The sequence below is a fragment of the Pristiophorus japonicus genome, unplaced genomic scaffold (genome assembly GCF_044704955.1).
Source record: "Pristiophorus japonicus isolate sPriJap1 unplaced genomic scaffold, sPriJap1.hap1 HAP1_SCAFFOLD_170, whole genome shotgun sequence".
In the NCBI taxonomy this organism is placed as follows: Eukaryota; Metazoa; Chordata; class Chondrichthyes; family Pristiophoridae; genus Pristiophorus; species Pristiophorus japonicus.
The window spans coordinates 986438-1005323 of NW_027251383.1; the positions used below are offsets into that span (position 1 = coordinate 986438).

The window sequence follows — 18886 nt, forward strand, 5'->3', positions numbered from 1 at the left end:
TGAAGCATTTTTAGTGTGTGTTGCTGTTCTTGATCGGCGGAGCACATGAGACGGAATCAGTGACTTTGCCTTTTCGACATGTCTTCTGAAGCGCCGCACTCCTGCAGTCAATGAGCTGTTGGGACGTTAATGTATCCATCATCATCATCATCATAGGCGGTCCCTCGAAACGAGGATGACTTGAATCCATGACGAAAAAGGATGAGTTCACAAGTGTTTCAATGAAGGACCCGAACTACATCCCGAAGGGTGGAAGATGCCTGTGCGTGGATTTTTTAACGTGTGGTGGCCGTTGCACCCCAGCCATCACACGGGCTTGACAGAGCGAGGTCTTGGTCCAGTGGCAAGGGTTATCCAAGACTACTGGAGACTAGCTCTGCTGCACGGACCCAGTGCACACACATATCGCAGTGTGGGCTGGGCCCGTGCTAACCCTGGGCCCCTGGCCCTGAACTCATGCCTCCCCTGGGCCCCGATCACGTCCCTCTACAGTCTCTCGCCGCTCCTTTGCCACGTTCTCGCCGCTCCTGCTGTATCTGCACACGCTCCAATCACCGACCTGGACCTTGATGATGCCACTCCTCGCTGCCGCCGCCCTCCTGCACCAGCTCGCGCTGCTCCCTGGAGTAGTCTCCAGGGACCTCCAAGCTGCTCCCAGGGCCGCTCGCCTTTCCTTTTATGGCCCCGACCTGCCGCTGGTGTTCTCCCGTTCGTGTATCCAGGCTGTGGGTGGCCACCCCGAGCGCAGCAGAGGGGTTTCTGCATTAGTTCTGGGTGGGGACAGTATCTTTCCCCTTCTCTCTTCCTCTTGTCTTTATCCCTGTGCTTTTATTTCTCTATTTATTCCCCTTGTCTCAGTTTCTAGCGTTTAAAAGGGAACAAAAGATGAAATGGGTATCACTGTGGAACAATTTCTCTCACTCAAAGTTAGACGCACTACCGTTGTGCCATGAGGTCTCGGTAGCTAGTCGTTGATATTCAGGTTCATATATAAATATATATAAATATATCTATATGTATCATAACCGTTCCCTGGTGGTCGCAGGTTTAAGATCCGACGCACTAAACTGGTTTCAATTCTCGATCAATTCATCGCATAAAAATAATTGAGGTCTGTGAGACGATTAATAATTGCTGTAATCACCATGAATACCAATACTTTCTGCGATAGACCGAGCTTACAGACTATCTGGCTTCTCCTGCCCTTTGCCAGGCACGTGTTCGTGGTTTAATTTCGTAAACTGGGCGAGTTCGCTGATCGCCGGGAGACGGTAGGAGCCTCTGTGGCCCCACTGTGAGGATGTGGAAGTGAACACGGTGGGTGGGTGATCCGTGACATTTCTGTAAAGGGCAGCGGAGGAGAAGGATTGAGAACTTTCAGTGTGGGACAGAAGTTGTTTCAGGTGAGCCAACACATTCCTGATCAGCACAGAGGGAGCTCACTGGTCAGCTCCCCTCTGTTGGGGCTATTGTGCCAGAAGTTTCTGTAGTGTAGTGGTTATCACATTTGCTTTATACGTGAAAAGTACCCGGTTTGATTCTGGGTAGAAAAATGATGTTTATACTTGCGAAAAGGGAACAATCGGAGGATAGTTTAGTCTCCTGGAAAATGCTGCCTGACCTGCTGAGATTTCCAGCATTTGCTGTCGTTATTTGCTATTTATTCTCCTGTTAAAAGGGCTCCCTTATTCCTGAATTGCTCTTTATTTAACCAATAAATAGATAACTTTCAGTGAGAGAAAACAGATCCACCGGGGACCTTTCGCGTGTGAGGCCAACGTGATATCCGCTACACTGCAGCCCATCAAAGGGCGAGAAACCACTGAATATAAAGGATGAGCTCACAAATATCAGGGGCAGTGCAGTCTGGTCAACGTCAAACCCTCCTGTCTTATTCAGCAGAGGCATGAACGGGAGTCAGATGCCACAAAGTTTAATTAAAGATACAAATACAAGTAACACTTCCAAATCTTTTCACTGTAAAATTCTTTCACTTTATTTGAAATCCTACTGCATTGAATCTGAAAATGATCACCATGGGATTTTATCTTCACTACTGATTCTATTTTCTCTGCACGGAAGGAATGACCGGTGTTGTTAAATTTGACAAAAGTTGCCCCGGTTCCTGTTGACATCGGCAATACAGTGTGTAAAATGGGTTAACATGCAGAAGAACATAAGAACAAAAAAAATAGGAGCAGGAGTCGGTCATACGCCCCTTGAGCCTGCTCCGCCATTTAATACGATCATGGCCGATGCGATCATGGACTCAGGTCCACTTCCCTGCCCGCTCTGCAAAGCACAGGACAAATGATTGAAGTATCGACTGGCCCTCAGTTAGCATTTCTTTCATTGTGCAAAAGAAGGTGAGGGGTTAATGAATGATGCTTTTCCATGAACGCAACACAAAAGTTTAAGAAAAAAACATACGGTGACTGGCAGGTGAGCGTTGCTTCTGACTCCTGGTGGGAATGGGCGGGGATTTTAAAGCACCTTGTGTTGTGAAAGCTTCATATAGATGAACATCTCATACACATTGTGTAGGCCTCGTGGCGCAACGGTAGCGTGTCTGACTCCAGATCAGAAGGTTGAGTGTTCAAATCACGTTGGGGTCACTGTATTTTTGGAAATTGTTCTTCCAGAATTAATATTTTCTTTGCTCTTTGGCAATAACCAGACCCTTGCTCCAAGGTCTGTCTCACTGTTTCCCCGGTTTCAGGCAGAGATACGCCTGCTGCCCTCATTTATTTCATGTGACAGGACACAACAGTTCAAAATCAACCTGCAGGTGGCCACACCCAGCACTGAATAGTCAGGATGTCCGAGCGGTCTCAGGTGCTGTGTTCTGTTCGCAGTCTCCTCTGGAGATGTGGATTTGAATCTGACATTTCTTACTTTTAATCATTTCGTTAAACTCATTGTTTGACACGACGACTAACTCCTAAAAACTGGTATTCAGCAGTTCACCTGCTCACTTCACATTTCCGTCTGACCAGTTGCTGGAAAGTGGAGATGTTTCCGCAGTGTTGCGGTTCACATATTTGCCTCACAAGTGAAAGCTCACTGGGCGGGAATATTTTCTGTAGCTTTCTCCTCATGCATGCTCAGGGGCAAGTTTGTTCTCCTGTGAAAGGTCATAAGATCATAAGTATGGAAGGATTAGGGGCCAGAGTAGGCCATTCGGCCTCACAAGCCTGGTCCACTATTGAAGAAGATCCTGGCAGTTCCTCGACAGCAAGTTTAAACATCTGGTTATGTTCCTAACATCATTTTATCCGCAGTGTTTCCGTAGCCTCGTTGTTATCACGTTCGCTTCACACGCAAAAGGATTCCGGGCGGAATGCGATTTTTGAGACTATTTTTGCCGTGAAATAAATTGAACAAAAGCCGCCCCAGATTCCTTGTCACATGAGCAATAAACATTTTAAACCAGTCTCCTAAATACAGAGTGTTATGTCTTGAACAAAGAATCTGACCAGATACTGCAAACTGAAAGTAAGGTGTGACCGTCGTCCTTTATTACAAGTCTCCAGTGTGCCTCTCCAAACTGTGAGGCCTCCTGATGTACAGGTGCTCCCAAGGGATTGTCGGATCCCTTGGGACTCCAATGGATGAGCCCTCTGATGGTTAAACAAGGTATTTACAGGTTTACATATGTAACAACACTCCCCCCGCACCGCTCCCCTCAGCCTCCCCAAAGTCAGTCGTGTAACTATTTAAAATTTGAGTCAATCCGTGGCCTTCCTTTCCCTGTCTGATCGTCTCGGTGCAAATGCTGGTTTTGGTGAATCATTTGTTGGGCCTTCGCTGGCCTGCTGGGTGTGGTGAGTCCTCCTGGGCTGCTGCGGGTGATGGGTTCTGCTTCGTAGTCAACCGCTGGGTTGAGTGCCACTTGTGTGTGTGTTGAGGAGCGAAAAATGTAGAGTCTATTGTGGGTTGTTCTGGATAGTCCATGAATCTGAGTTTGGTTTGGCCCAAGTGTTTCTTGCAGGTGAGTCCATATGAAAGTTTGACCAGGAACACCCTACTCCCCTCTTTGGCCACGACAGTGCTGGGAAGCCACTTGGGACCTTGTCCATAGTTCAACATAAATACAGGATCATTAATCTCGATTTCGTGTGACACATTTACTTGATCATGACATGTATTCTCTTGAACCCGCCTGCTCTCTACCTGTTTGTATCGATCAGGGTGAACTAACGAGAGCCTTGTCTTAAGTGCCCTTTTTTTGAGCAGTTCCGCGGAGGGAACCCCTGTGAGCGAGTGGGGTCTTGTGCGGTAACTAAGCAGGACTCGGGATAGGTGACTCTGCAGTGAGCCCTCAGTTACCCTCTTCAAGCTCTGCTTGATTGCTGCAATGCTCTCTCTGTCTGACTATTGGATGTTGGTTTAAACGGGGCAGATGTGACATGTTTGATCCCATTGAGTGTCATGAACTCTTTGAACTCAGCACTGGTGAAGCACAGCCCATTGTCACTGACAAGAATGTTAGGCAGGCCGTGCATGGCAAACATGATCCTCAAGCTTTCAATGGTGGCAGCGGACATCATCTCACATTCAATCCACTTGGAGTACGCATCTACAACCACAAGGAACATTTTACCCAAGAATGGGCCTGCATAGTCGATGTGTACCCTAGACCACGGTTTAGTGGGCCAAGACCAAAAACTTAGCAGCGCCTCCCTGGGTACATTGCTTAACTGCGAACATGTATTACATCTGTGAACGCAGGACTCGAAGTCCGCATCGATACCGGGCCACCACATGTGTGATCTGGCTATCGCTTTAGTCATTACAATGCCTGGGTGGGTACTGTGGAGATCACTAATGAAAGTGTCCCTGTCCTTTTTTGGCACCACTACTTGATACAGTCTGCCTGTATGGACATTTTATCTCTGCGCCGCTGGTACGGCTTTATTTCTTCCTGCATCTCTAACGGAACACTAGACCAACTCCCGTGGAGCACACCGTTTTTTACTAAGGACAATGAGGGATCCGGGCTCATCTAGGTTCTAATCTGTCGGGCGGTAACAGGTGATTGCTCACTCTCGAATGCTTCCATTGCCATAACTAAATCTGGGGGCTGTGCCATCTCCACCCCTGTGGTGGGCAATGGCAGCCTACTGAGAGCATCGGCACAGTTTTCTGTGCCTGGTCTGTGGCTGATGGCGTAGTTGTATGCGGACAATGTGGGCGCCCATCTCTGAATGCGGGCCGATGCATCTGTATTGATCCCCTTACTTTCAGAAAAGAGGGAAATAAGTGGCTTATTGTCAGTTTCCAATTCAAATTTGAGCCCAAACAGATATTGATGCATTTTTTTAACTCCATAAACACATGCTAACATTCCTTTTTCGATCATGCTGTAGGCCCTCTCAGCCTTAGACAGACTCCTGGATGTATAAATAACCAGTTGCAATTTCCCAGATTCATGAGCTTGATGCAATACACACTCAACATCGTATGACGACGCATCACATGCTAGCACCAAACGCTTACATGCATCATACAGCATAAGCAATTTGGTTGAGTATAACAGTTTTCTAGCTTTTACAACGGCATTTTCTTGGCTTTTACCCCATACCCATTCGTTTTCTTTTTGCAGTAAAGCGTGCAGTGGTTCGAACAGTGTTCTGAGAGCCGGTAAGAAGTTACGAAAGTAGTTCAGGAGTCCTGGAAATGCCCGCAGCTCTGTCACGTTCTGTGGCCTTGGTGCGTTGTCGATTGCCTCCATCTACGAATCGGTGGGCCTGATGCCGTCCGCCGCAATTCTTCTCCCCAGGAACTCCACTTCGGGCGCCAGGACAACGCACTTTGAGCATTTTAACCTTTGCCCCACGCGATTAACCCGATTAAGAACCTCCTCCAGGTTCTGCAGATGCTCATCTGTGTTCCGACCTGTAACCAAGATGTTGTCCTGGAAGACCACGGTGCGCGGGACCGAATTCAGTAAGTTTTCCATGTTTCTCTGGAATATTGCCGCGGCTGATCGAATCCCAAATGGGCATCTGTTGTGAATGAAGAGACCTTTGTGCGTGTTCATGCAGGTGAGGCCCTTCGATGATTCCTCCAGCTGCTGCGTCATGTAGGCCGAGGTCAAGTCCAGCTTCGTGAACATCTTTCCTCCGCCAGCGTCGCAAAAAGGTTGTCTGCTTTTGGTAGTGGGTATTGATCCTGAAGGGAGAAACATTTGATAGTTACTTTGTAATCACCACAGAATCTGACGGTGCCCTCTCCCTTGAGGACTGGAACAATCGGACTGGTCCGCTCGTTGAATTCGATCGGCAAAATGATGCCCTCTCGTTGCAGCCTGTCCAGCTCGATCTCCACCCGCTCTCTCATCATGTACGGTACTGCTCTCGCTTTGTGATGGATCGGTCACGCCCCGGAAATTAGGTGGATCTGCACTTTTGCTCCTTGGAACTTCACGATGCCTGGTTCGAACAACGAGGGGAATTTGTTTAAGACCTGGGCGGACGAAATGTTGTCGACGGGCGAGAGCACCCGGATGTCGTTCGAGTTTCAGCGTATATTCCCCAGCCAGCTCCTGCCGAGCAGCGTGGGGCCATCGCCCGGTACCACCCAGAGTGCTAACTTGTGTATCGCTCCATCGTAGGAGACCTTTACAGTAGCACTGCCGATTACGGGAATCAGTTCATTTGTGTAAGTTCTCAGTTTAGTGCGAATGGGAGTCAGGACTGGCCTTGAGGCCTTGCTGCACCACAATTTATCGAAAGTCTTTCTGCTCATAATGGACTGGCTCGCGTCCATGTCTTGCTCCATTGACACTGGGAGTCCATTTCATTCAACCTTCAGCATTATCGGGGGCACTTTGTGGTAAATGTATGCACCCCATATACCTCTACCTCCTCGATCTAATGCTCTGGTTCGTTGTGATCTGCCGTGGATCTGCCCTCCTCTACAACATAGTAGTTTGCAGGATTAGCAGGGTTTGCAGCTTGCCTGCACATTCGTTGCAGGTGTCCCATTGTTCCACAGCCCTTGCAAACGTATCCTTTGAAGCGGCGTGAATGGAAACGATGATCACCCCCGCAGCGCCAACAAGGTGTTAATGGCGTAGCATTCATCACCCTTGATGATGGACTCTGAGACATCTGCAGACGTACAGCTGCAGGCATGTGAGGCCTGCCCTATACGTAACGATTTGAAAACAACATTACTTTGTTCACAGTACTTGTACAGCACTCGTGTGCTGAAAGATTTGATTGGTATTGTGACTGGTGGCGATAAACGCTTGGGCTATCGCTATAGCTTTACTGAAGGTTGGGGTGTCGACTGTCAAAATTAGTTCACGAAGTATTACTTCATGACCAATGCCAAGTACAAAGAAGTCCCTGAGCATGTGCTCCAAATGTCCTTCAAATTCCAAATGCCTGCAAGGTGTCTTTGCTCGACGACATAGCTCGCCACTTCCTGGCCTTCAGACCTTTTGTACATGTAGAACCGGAACCTCGCCATCAGAACGCTTTCCTTCAGGTTAAGATGCTCACGGACCAGTGTGCACAAATCAACATACGATTTCTTTGTGCGTTTCGCTGGAGCAAGCAGCTTTTGTATGAGGCCATAAGATGGTGCCCCGCAAACAGTGAGGTGAATCGCCCTTCCTTTGGCAGCATTCGCTTCTCCTTCCAGCTCGCTGGCCACGAAGTATTGGTCGAGTCGCTCCACTAAGGTTTCCCAATCATCTCCCTCCGAAAATTTCTCCAGGATGCCCATTGGTCTCTGCATCGTTGCGGTGGGGTTCGTCATCTGTATCTCATCGCCAGTTGTAGTGCATGAATAAAGAGTCTGACCAGATACTGTGAGCTCAAAGTAATTTGTGACTTTAGTCTTTTATTGCAGGTCTCCAGAGTGCTTCTCCAGCCTGTGAGGCCTCCTTAAGTACAAGTGCTCTCAAGGGATTGTGGGATCCCTTGGGACTCCAGGGGATGAGCCCTCTGGTGGTTATACAAGGTATTTACAGGTTTACATACATAACAATTGTTTGCATAAGTTCGATGCAAAATGAAAGGGCTCATTCGGTATTTAAACGTGGAATCTCTCGTAAATTGCCATGAACAACCCTGAAGTGAGAATCATATCCCTGGTCCAACGAAACAACTGCTTGACAAGAATGGCGATAAAGTGTAACCATTAGAAAAGCATGTTATTGTGTGTATCTATTCTTTGTAGCAGGAGCACACAAGACCGAATCAGTGACTTTGCATTTTCGACCTGTCTTCTGAAGCGCCGCACGGTCCCACTCCGACAGTCAATGAGCTGTTGGGACGTTAGTGTATCCAGGCTGTGGGTGGCCACCCCGAGCGCAGCAGAGGGGTTTCTGCATTAGTTCTGGGTGGGGACAGTATTTCCTCTTCTCTCTTCCTCTTGTCGATATCCCTGTGCTTTTATTTCTCCATTTATTTCTCGTCTCAGTTTCTGGTGTTTAAAAAGGAACAAAAGATGAAATGGGTTTCATTGTAGAAATTAATTTCTCTCGCTCAAAGTTAGACGCACTACCGTTGCACCATGAGGCCTAGGCAGCTCGCCGTTGATATTACCGTTCATATATAAATATATATAAATATATCGACATGTATCATAACTGTTCCCTGGTGGTCGAGGGGTTAAGATCCGGCGCACTAACCTGGTAACGATACTCGATCAATTTGTCAAATAAAAATAATTGAGTTCTGTGAGACGATTAGTAATTGCTGTAAGTACCATGAATAACCCCATTACTTTCTGTTACGGACCGAGCTTACAGATTCTCTTGTTTCTCCTGCCCGTTGCTGGACACGTGTTCGGGGTTTAATTTTGTAAACTGGGTGAGTTCGCTGATCGCGGGGAGACAGGAGGAGCCTCTGTGATCCCACTGTGAGGATGTGGAAGTGAACACGGTGGCTGGGTGATCCATGACATTTCTGTAAAGGGCAGTGGAGGAGAAGAATTGAAAACTTTCAGTGTGGGACAGAAGTTGTTTCAGGTGAGCCAACACATTCCCGATCAGCACAGAGGGAGCACACTGGTCAGCTCCCCTCTGTTGTGTCAGCTGTGCCAGAGGTTTCCGCAGTGTAGCAGTTATCACGTTTGCTTTTTACGTAAAAGGTCCCTGGTTCAATCCCGGGCGGAAACATTATGTTTAAAGTTGCTATCGTGGAACAATCCGAAGCGAGTTTCGTCTCCTGGCAAATGCTGCCTGACCTGCTGAGATTTCCAGCAATTGCTGTTTTTATTTGCTATTTATTCTCCCGGCAAAAGTGCTCCCTTATTCCTTAATTGCTCTTTATTTCACTTCAATAATAGATAACTTTCAGTGAGAGAAAACGGATCCACCGGGGACCTTTTGTGTGTGAGGCCAACGTGATATCCGCCACACTGCAGCCCATCAAAAGGCAAGAAACCACTGAATATAAAGGGTGAGCTCACAAATATCAGGGGCAGTGCAGTCTGGTCAACGTCAAACCCACCTTTCTTATTCAGCAGAGGCATGAACGGGAGTCAGATGCCACAAAGTCGGCATTAAAGACAAAAATTCAAATAACACTTCCAAATCTTTTCACTGTAAAATTCTTGCACTTTATTTGAAATCCTACGATGTTGAATCTGAAAATGAGCACCGTGGGATTTTATCTTCACTACTGATTCTATTTTCTGTGCATGGAAGGATTAACCGGTGCTGTTAAATTTGACAAAAGTTGCCCCAGATTCCCGGTGTCATCAGCAATGAAGATTTTGAAACAATCCCCGACAAAAATTGTGTAAAATGGGATCTGGTTTAACAGTTAACATGCAAAACACAGAAGAAATGATTGAAGTGTCGACTGTCCCTCAGTCAGCATTTCTTTCACTGTGCAAAAGGTGGCATTGGGTTAAGTAATGATGCTTTCCCCTGAAATAAAAACAAAAGTTCGACAAAAAAAACGGACGGTGACTGGCAAGTGAGCGCTGCTTCTGACTCCGAGTGTGAATGGGCGGGGATTTTAAAGCCCTTATTTTGAGGAACGTTCATATCGATAAACATCTCATATTCGTTGTGCAGAGCAAGTGGTGCAATGGTAACACATCTCACTCGAGATGAGGACACTGCTATCGAAATCATGTCAGGGTTCCTGACCATTGAGTTAATTCCGGAATCAATATTTTCTTTACTGTGTCTTAATAACCAGACCCTTGCTCCAAGGTCTGTCTCACTGCTTCCCCGGTGTCGGGCAGAGATACGCCTGCTGCCCTCATTTATTTCATGTGACAGGACACAAAAGTTCAAAATCAACCTGCAGGTGGTCAAACACAGCAGCACCTAGTCAGGATGGCTGAGCGGTCAAAGGTGCTGTGTTTGGATTGCAATTGCATGTGGAGGAGTAGGTTCAAATGCAATGTCTGACACTTTCTGCTTTTAATCATTGAGTGAAACTCATTGTTTGACACCTCGACCAACTCTTCAAAAGTGGGATTCAGCAGTTCACCTGCTCGCTTAACATTTCCGTCTGACCTGGTGCTGAAAGTGGAGATATTTCCACAGTGTAGCGGTTAACACGTTCGCCTCACATGCGATAGCTCACCGGGCGGGAATATTTTCTGGAGCTTTCTCCTCATGCATGCTCAGTGGCGAGTTTGTTCTCCTGTGAAAAGTCATGAGATGATAAACATGTAAGGTTTCGGAGCCGGAGTAGGCCATTCGGCCCCGCGAGCCTGCTCCACCATTCAAGAAGATCCTGGCAGTTCCTCGACAGCAAGTTTAAACATCTGGTGCGGAGCCAACAGGCGCCTGGCTGCAATCAGCGACAAAAACCCGCATTTGGCAGAAGCCCCGCTCGATCAATTGGGAGAGTATGAAACTCTTAATCTTAGGGTCGCGTGTTCGAGCCCCGCTTTGGAGCTGTTTGTAAAATGTTATCCTGCATTCACCGGAAAACATCATTAATTAACCGATGATCTTCATTTGCATAATTAACGAAATGCTAACTGAATGAGAGTCAATAATTTAATAATTTTGGACAAACAAGTGAAAGACACCTGGTGCTGGTGGGCAATTGTGTTGCCTTTGTCATTGATGCTTGATCTACAAGTTTAGTTATCAAATCGTGTGCTCAACCATCAGTTACCTGTTACAAATCAGCGGAGGAGAAATCAGTTTGTTGTCTAATGCTGCCTTTACCTGCACAATGTGTGCTGAGATTATCTGTGCAATATGCATTCAGCAGGATGAATAAAAGCAACGCTTTTTGAAATGCAGGCAATGCATGTTTTGCACTCAATAAAAAGTTGCATTTTCTTTTCATGCCAAGTATTTTACATTATTGCATTGCAATGCCAACACACTTTTTACCTGGCAAGACTGAAGTACAAGCTGTGATGAACAGTATGAAACAGAAACAGCTACTTGAGAACCCATAGCCTCGACGGTATCTGTGTGAATTGCTCTGCATCGATAATTAGCAGAGCGTAAAGTGGGGAAACTGACGGTGCGGATGAGAAAAGGCCGAGCCAAAGTGTAATGTTGGAGATGATCTTGTTTTTGAGAAATGTTTCAAAGAATTTGGCATCGTTGGTTCCATGGTGTAATGGTGAGCACTCTGGACATGAATCCAGCGATCTGAGTTTAAATCTCGGTGGAAACTGAATGATTGCTGTCGCAGCTGCTAAAATTTGGGACAAACAAGTGAGAGACACCTGGTGCTGGTGGGCAGTTTTGTTGCCTTTGTCATTGATGCTTGATCTACAAGTCTAGTTGTCAAATCCTGTGCTCTGTGTTAGCACAGTCCCGCATTGCTGAACTCTTTGCTTCAGCACGCAGTCTGAAGTTTGGATTAAATATCAGGAAGATTGAAGTTTGGATGGTAAAGAGATTGTTAGACAATGTGGTGCCTTCAGCCAGTGAGATGTGTAACTGGTCATTGTCTGGATGTTAAATATTTGAGTACCTTGTTCCGGTGGGAATAATGGAAACTCAGGACTAAACGATTTGATGATGTCTGTATGTTCAGTATTTGAGTGTAACCTTGTTACTATTTAATCACATCTGTAGGTTAAACAAGCAATATTAAGTCTGTCCGTTAAAAGATTCAGAAAGCAGTTAGTCAGGATTGTCTGAATGGAAAGAATAAGAGTTGAAAGGCTTTTTCAGTATAAAGATGAGACTTTTATGGACTGCAGAGACACAGACAGCAGAGACACTGGACATTTGGAAGGTGTGTGTCTCAAGCAGCCACGGAAATCGAAGCAAGCTGCCTTTGTGAAGTGTTCTCAGTAACTTTCATACTTGGTTTGTTTAGTATGAATGTTTAAATAAAAGACCCGATCCTGCCTTTACCACATCTGAGTGTGTGCGGTTAATTCGAGGTTAAAAGCAACGAAGCGAAAAGAGCAAGACAGCTGTTTGCAACATTTTGGTGATCCCGTCATGATTTTCAAAAGTTCGTTGGCTTATTCGAAGTCCCCAAATGAAACAGAAAGTTGGCTGAGTTGTTGGAAGAAGTGTTTCCCACACATCAGTTCGAGGGGTGAGCATTCTCTTAGTTGTCATGATTAAAGGGATCTTCAGTTAGTAATGTATTTCAGTTGAGCTCCAGTCATTTCTTAATGAGTGGATTGAGTCGAAAGGGGGAACTTATGGGATAAGACAGGAAACAATGACAGGAGGATGGAGAGAGACACGGCAGTCCTTAGTGAAGAGTGTCCAGTTAAAAAAGATTAAAGTGTTTGGGTTAAAAAGTGATAAAAAGAGAAAAGCGTTAGTGTTGCAGTGTCTCATGCTGGGGATTCAAACGTTAGGAGAAGAGGCTGAGGCTCGAGATAGGGAAGTCTCAGAACTCAAGAGAGCAGCTAACAGCAGTGAGTATAAAAGTAGAGAATTGGTGATTTCAGGCACTCGGGGCAGCCAGGACTGTTCTGACACTGGATCAGCATCTTGCTGATGAACAGAAGTGTAATCAAGATCTAGAGAAAGGAATATCTAAGCTGCAGCAGATGGTGGTATTAGGTTGGCCAGCGGAGACAGCAAGTGATAAAGCCGGGTGGTATTCGGAGGATTCTCCGGGTCTGAGAGTTGAAAATGGGATTAAGGGACAGGGAGAATGCCTACCGTTCCCATCCACAGCTCCTTTGTCTTCTCTGACTTCGGAGCCTCGAACCCGTGTGGTTCACGTGGCAACGTTAGGATCAGAGGCGGAGCACTTAAATGCCTCTTCGGTTACTCAGACGCTTAACACCCCACAACATTACACACGACCTTCCGGTAATGTGGAGAGTGGGGGAAGCACGCTCGAGCGGACAAGGCCAGAGCAGGATCATGATTCCTCTACTCCCTGTGGAGCTCGTGAAGGGAACACGACCTTAAGTGGTTTTGGGGATACCTGGTATGAGCGAGGAGGGGTCAAGTTACAGGACATGAGAGCTATCCTTAGTGAAGTGGGACCTGCACCTCTTCAGGATCTTAATAAGTTTGCCCAGTGGTGGTGTAATATTCTGGGATGGTGGCAGTATGGGAACATATCAGAGAAACCGAGGGTTCACATGGTTCTGTGAGCTTTAGGGAATCACCGGGGAAAGGTAGTAGGTTTTGAAACAACTTCCAGGTCTCATGCTTGGTAGAATAATAGCTACAATCTTTGTTACTCACTCAGGGCCACAGTTAATAAAGCGGATTGCATTATTACCAGGGGAAGGACCCAGAAAAGCTGGGGAACGTATATTCCAGTTGTGTAAAAGTTTGGGAAGTAATTGGATTGATATCAGTCATTACAGGGATGGTACACATGGAGAGATCATTTTGACTCTCCTACCCCCGTCAGTAGTTCTGGAAGTAGATGCCTGGGGTGGGGACGAACGTTTTGATAAATGGTTGGCAAGGGTAGAAAGCTTGTATCAGGGAGCTGCAGGAATTTCAGTCATGGAAGTGAGACAGGGGTTACAGCGATGGAAGGCAGAAGGGCCTGAGTGGATGAATCCCGCGAGGAATCACATAAAAGGAGCAGGATCAGGTGGTGGCCGTCAGTTGATAGAGGACAGGGATAGACTGGCTAAAGACTTAGAAAAGTTAAAAGAAAAGTTGAAGAATCAGGAAAGAGAAGCTGGAGACACAGACAGGAATGATACCTCGGTTCAGTTGCTGAGGTTGGAGGTAGATTCCGCAGGTGAGGGAGGATACCTATAGGGATGCCGCGCCTCAACCACACATGTCGTTCCTTTAGGACCCTTACTTCAGGATAGGGGTGGCCATACTCTTATCGAGGCTTGTGTGGAAGGGCAGCGGGAAATGGACACAGGGTCAGCCGGACAAATGAAGGTGCTCCTGGAGGAAGGGGATTCCCCTCTTCAGAGACAGTTCCCCAACACCCCAGATACACGAGGAGCAGTTACTGAACAGTCAGAGATGAAAGCAGTGGGAGAAGCTTGTTCAGAAACATTTAAAGTTTCTGCAGGAATGGGCTGTCTCAGAACTGATGAGATGTTCAGTGAAAAGCTCAAATGTGGGAGTTACAAACATGATCTTTAAGGATGTGAAATAGAAGTTGGATCGTTGCAAATGTCGAGAGAGTGAATTACAGCAGTTCCGAAGGGTGAACTGAGGGAAGGACTGGGTCTCTCGACTAACTATTCAGCATTTCCGTCATCCTTTACTCTATGTTGTTACACTTCTCCCACAAAGCAGAGGAAATTGTTAAAACCTGTGCAGAGGGTAACAGACTTAGTCGAAGACACCGATTGTGAGTTTACATTTCTGAATGTAAACAGCATGGAATTCAGTTGGAAACATCAAAAATTGAAAATTGACTTTTAAGTAAAAATGGATATGGTGATCACAGACCAACGGACTTTATAATGGCATCCTGAGAATCTGAATCTACAACAACCCTACTTTGACCCGAAGCGTGCTGCTATTTGGAAGAAGGAAATACGGAAATGGAATACCACATTTCAACAGCTACAGAGTTTGAATCAAGCAATCGTTGTGGACATTAACCATCACACTGCGGAAATCGAGAACGTGCACACAACTTTGGACCAGATTGGACATGTAAGCTGGTGGGAGTCATTGTTGGGATGGAGCCCGACGGCAACAGGCGTGATGAACACAATGATACACCCTGTCCTTATGCTGGTGCTGGTTCAGCTGGTCGTGCTGGTCATTTTGATTTACTGTGGATGTCGTGATGGAAAACAAGGACAACAACTGGACAATGCTGTTGAACGAGCTCGAGCCAGCATGCAAATGCATGTTACCCAGATAAGACCTGCAGAGAGACAAGGAGAAGAAGTGGGGGAATGTGGGAGCACAGTCCCGCATTGCTGAACTCTTTGCTTCAGCACGCAGTCTGAAGTTTGGATTAAAAAACAGGAAGATTGAAGTTTGAATGGAAAGAGACTGTTAGACAATGTGGTGCCTTCAGCCATTGAAATGAGTAACTGGTCATTGTCTGTATGTTAAATATTTGATTGTACCTTTGTTACTATTTAATGACATCTGTAGGTTAAACAAGCAATATTAAGTCTGTCTGTTAAAAGATTCAGAAAGCAGTTAGTCAGGATTGTCTGAATGGAAAGAATAAGAGTATAAAGATAAGACTCACACACGCAGACACCAGAGACACTGGACATTCGGAAGGTATGTGTCTCAAGCAGCCACGGAAATCGAAGCAAGCTGCCTTTGTGAAGTGTTCTCAGTGACTTTCATACTTGGTTTGTTTGGTATGAATGTTTAAATAAAAGACCCGATCCTGCCTTTACTACAACGGAGTGTGTGCGGGTAATTCGAGGTTAAAAGCAACGAAGCGAAAAGAGCAAGACAGCTGTTTACAACATTTTGTAACAGGTAACTGATGGTTGAGCACACGATTTGATAACTAGACTTGTAGATCAAGCATCAATGACAAAGGCAACAAAACTGCCCACCAGCACCAGGTGTCTTTCACTTGTTTGTCCCAAATTTTCAGCAGCTGGGACAACAAGGAATCAGGTTCCACCGAGATTTGAACTCTGATCCCAGAGTGCTCACCATTACACTATGGAACCAACCACAGTAAAACCTTTGAAACAATTCTCAAAAACAACAAAATCATCTCCAACAGTACACTTTGGCTCGGCCTTTTCTCATCCACACCATCAGTTTCCTCTCTTTGCTCTCTGCTAATTATCGATGCAGAACAATTCACACAGATGCCATCGAGGCTATGGTTTTACAAGTAGCTGTTTCTGTTTCACACTGTTCATCACAGCTTGTACTTCAGTCTTGCCAGGTAAAAAGTGCGTTGGCATTGCAATGTATTCATGTAAAATGCTTGGCATGGAAAGAAAATGCAAAGTTTGTCGAGTTAGCGAGTAGGTGACGAGGTTTGGGGTTGATGTGCGTTGCTTTCAATCTTTGAAATTTCACCAAGCAAAGAAACGGTGAATTGAACTGTCCGCAGTCAGGACCTGAAAAATTAGGAATTAATACCTAATACCGGCTTCAGGACAATCAGAATACTTCGTCACAGACAAGGCACCGGAAGGCTGGAAGGTAAATCACACCGGTTGTGGGAGAGCTGGTTGGTGGTGACATGGAAGTGTCTGCAGTGTGTGGGACCAGACTGCTTCCACACATCCACAATGAACGTCCCACCCTTTACTTGGGAAAAGTACAACTGAGAGTGGACACGTTCCATCCCGGTCAGAGCAATCTGAACTTTAACTGACTGACACCCTGGTTTGGGATGTCTTGCAGTGTGTAATTATGTCAGTCTCTGTGGCGCAATGGGTTAGCGCGTTCGGCTGTTAACCGAAAGGTTGGTGGTTCGAGCCCACCCAGCGACGAAGCATTTGAATGTTTTTCCCCGTGGATTCGGTGCTGAACGATTTCAGGTTGTCATTGTGCGTTTTGGCTGCGCGAATATATTCCACAAACATTGCCAGCTGTGCTGTTATCCAGTGAGTTCCCACTCCAGTATTTTTATGAGCATTCAGTTTGAGTGTATACAGAACTGAATAGAGATATCAGAAAATTTAACAAGGTTGTGGGACATTGTTTTTTGTTAATATTGAACCACTAATATGAATAAATCCATTTCTTCAAATATTTAATTGAACATGTTTTCAAGATGTTTCCGCGCAGTTTCGAACCAGGGACATTTCGCGTGTGAGGTGAATCTAATAACCACTTCATTACGGAAACACTACAGCAATGTTCGGAACATAACCAGAGCTTTAACCTACATAGCTGGCCTATACTTCAGGACCTGGTGTTATGAGAATAGAAAGACGGTGCTATATTTAGGAAGGCTGTGAGTGTGGCAGGAATTGATCGAGTGTTTCCCAGACTTTACACATAGGAACACGAGGTGACCATTGAGCAGCGAGTGGTTAGGATCTGGAATGCACTGCTTGAAAGGGCGGTGGAGGCCGACTCAACCTTATCTTTCAAACGGGAGCTGGATCAGTGTCTGAAGGAACAACCATTGCAGGGCTACAGGGAAAAGGCGGGGGAGTGGGACTCGCTGAGAGTCGGCACGGGCTCGACGGGCCGAATGGCCTTCCGTGCTGTAACCATTCCATGATTCTATAAGTTAGTGGCACATTTCATAATGTGGGTGGAAGCAGAACATTTCAAAGGGACATGGATTGAGTCGGCAAAACTCGAGGCATCTGATTCAGGAGATTCGGGGGGCGCAGAAATTCGGAAGTTTAATGACTTTGAAAGGAACATTTTTGTTTTGTGCAGTTACGGTCAGAGAAATGTTTGTGAAAGGAATTTTTTGAACAGAGGAATGCAGCATTTAATCTTCTGCCTGAACACTTCTTCCTGGGTGTCGGGGTCATATTTCTTTTCGAGGTTATTCTTCTCATAAAGGAGTTAGATGTAGTCCTTCAGACTAGGGGGATCAAGGGCTATGGCGAGAAAGCAGGAATAGGGTATTGAAGTTGCATGCTCAGCCATGAAATCATTGAATGGCGGTGCAGGCTCAAAGGGCCGAATGGCCTACCCCTGCACCTATTTTCTATGTTTCTTGAATTTATATTTCCTTTGGTGTTTCACAATAACCAGACCTTTGCTCTAAAGTCTTTCTCACTGTTTCCCCAGTCTCCTGTTGATGTTACCAGCAATGAACATTTTGAACAAGACACCGAAAACACACTGTGCAAATTGGGACATGCTTTAACAGTTAACGTGGGGCTCGAACCCCCACATTCGAGATTAAGATTCTCATGCTCGACCGATTGATCTCATGGGGCTTCCACCAAATAGACGTTTTTGTCGTTGATTGCAGCCAGGTGCCTGTTGGCTCCGCCCCAGATGTTTAAACTTGCTGTCAAGGAACTGCCAGGATCTTCTTGAATGGTGGACCAGGCTCGAGAGGCCGAATGGCCTACTCCGGCCCCTAATCCTTACATGTTTATGACCTTATGACCTTTCACAGGAGAACAAACTCGCCCCTGAGCATGCATGAGGAGATAGCTCCAGAAAATATTCCCACCCGGTGAGCTTTCGCGTGTGAGGCGAACGTGTTAACCGCTACACTGTGGAAACATCTCCACTTTCAGCACCAGGTCAGACGGAAATGTTAAGCGAGCAGGTGAACTGCTGAATCCCACTTTGAAGGAGTTGATCGTGGTGTCAAACAAAGAGTTTCACTTCATGATTAAAAATAAGAAATGTCAGATTTAAACACAGACCTCGAGAGAAGACTGCAACCTGAACACAGCACCTGAGACCGCTCGGCCATCCTGACTATTTAATGCTGTATGTGGCCATCTGCAGGTTGATTTTTAACTTTTGTATCCTGTCACATGAAATAAATGAGGGCAGCACTTGTATCTCTGTCTGACACCGGGGAAACAGTGAGACAGGCCTTGGAGCAAGGGTCTGGTTATTGCCAAACAGCAAAGAAAATATTAATTCTGGAAGAAC

At 46.1% G+C, this 18886-nt stretch overlaps 3 non-coding genes across 3 annotated transcripts; all 3 read left to right on the forward strand.

Annotated features, from left to right (window-relative positions):
• The first annotated feature begins 2543 nt into the window (after positions 1 to 2543).
• On the forward strand, positions 2544 to 2615 carry trnaw-cca (transfer RNA tryptophan (anticodon CCA)). Its single transcript has one exon. It is a non-coding gene; the product is annotated as a tRNA-Trp (tRNA).
• A 6448-nt stretch (positions 2616 to 9063) lies between these two features.
• trnak-uuu (transfer RNA lysine (anticodon UUU)) lies at positions 9064 to 9136 on the forward strand. The gene has a single exon. It is a non-coding gene; the product is annotated as a tRNA-Lys (tRNA).
• A 7584-nt stretch (positions 9137 to 16720) lies between these two features.
• On the forward strand, positions 16721 to 16794 carry trnan-guu (transfer RNA asparagine (anticodon GUU)). Its single transcript has one exon. It is a non-coding gene; the product is annotated as a tRNA-Asn (tRNA).
• Positions 16795 to 18886: the final 2092 nt, after the last annotated feature.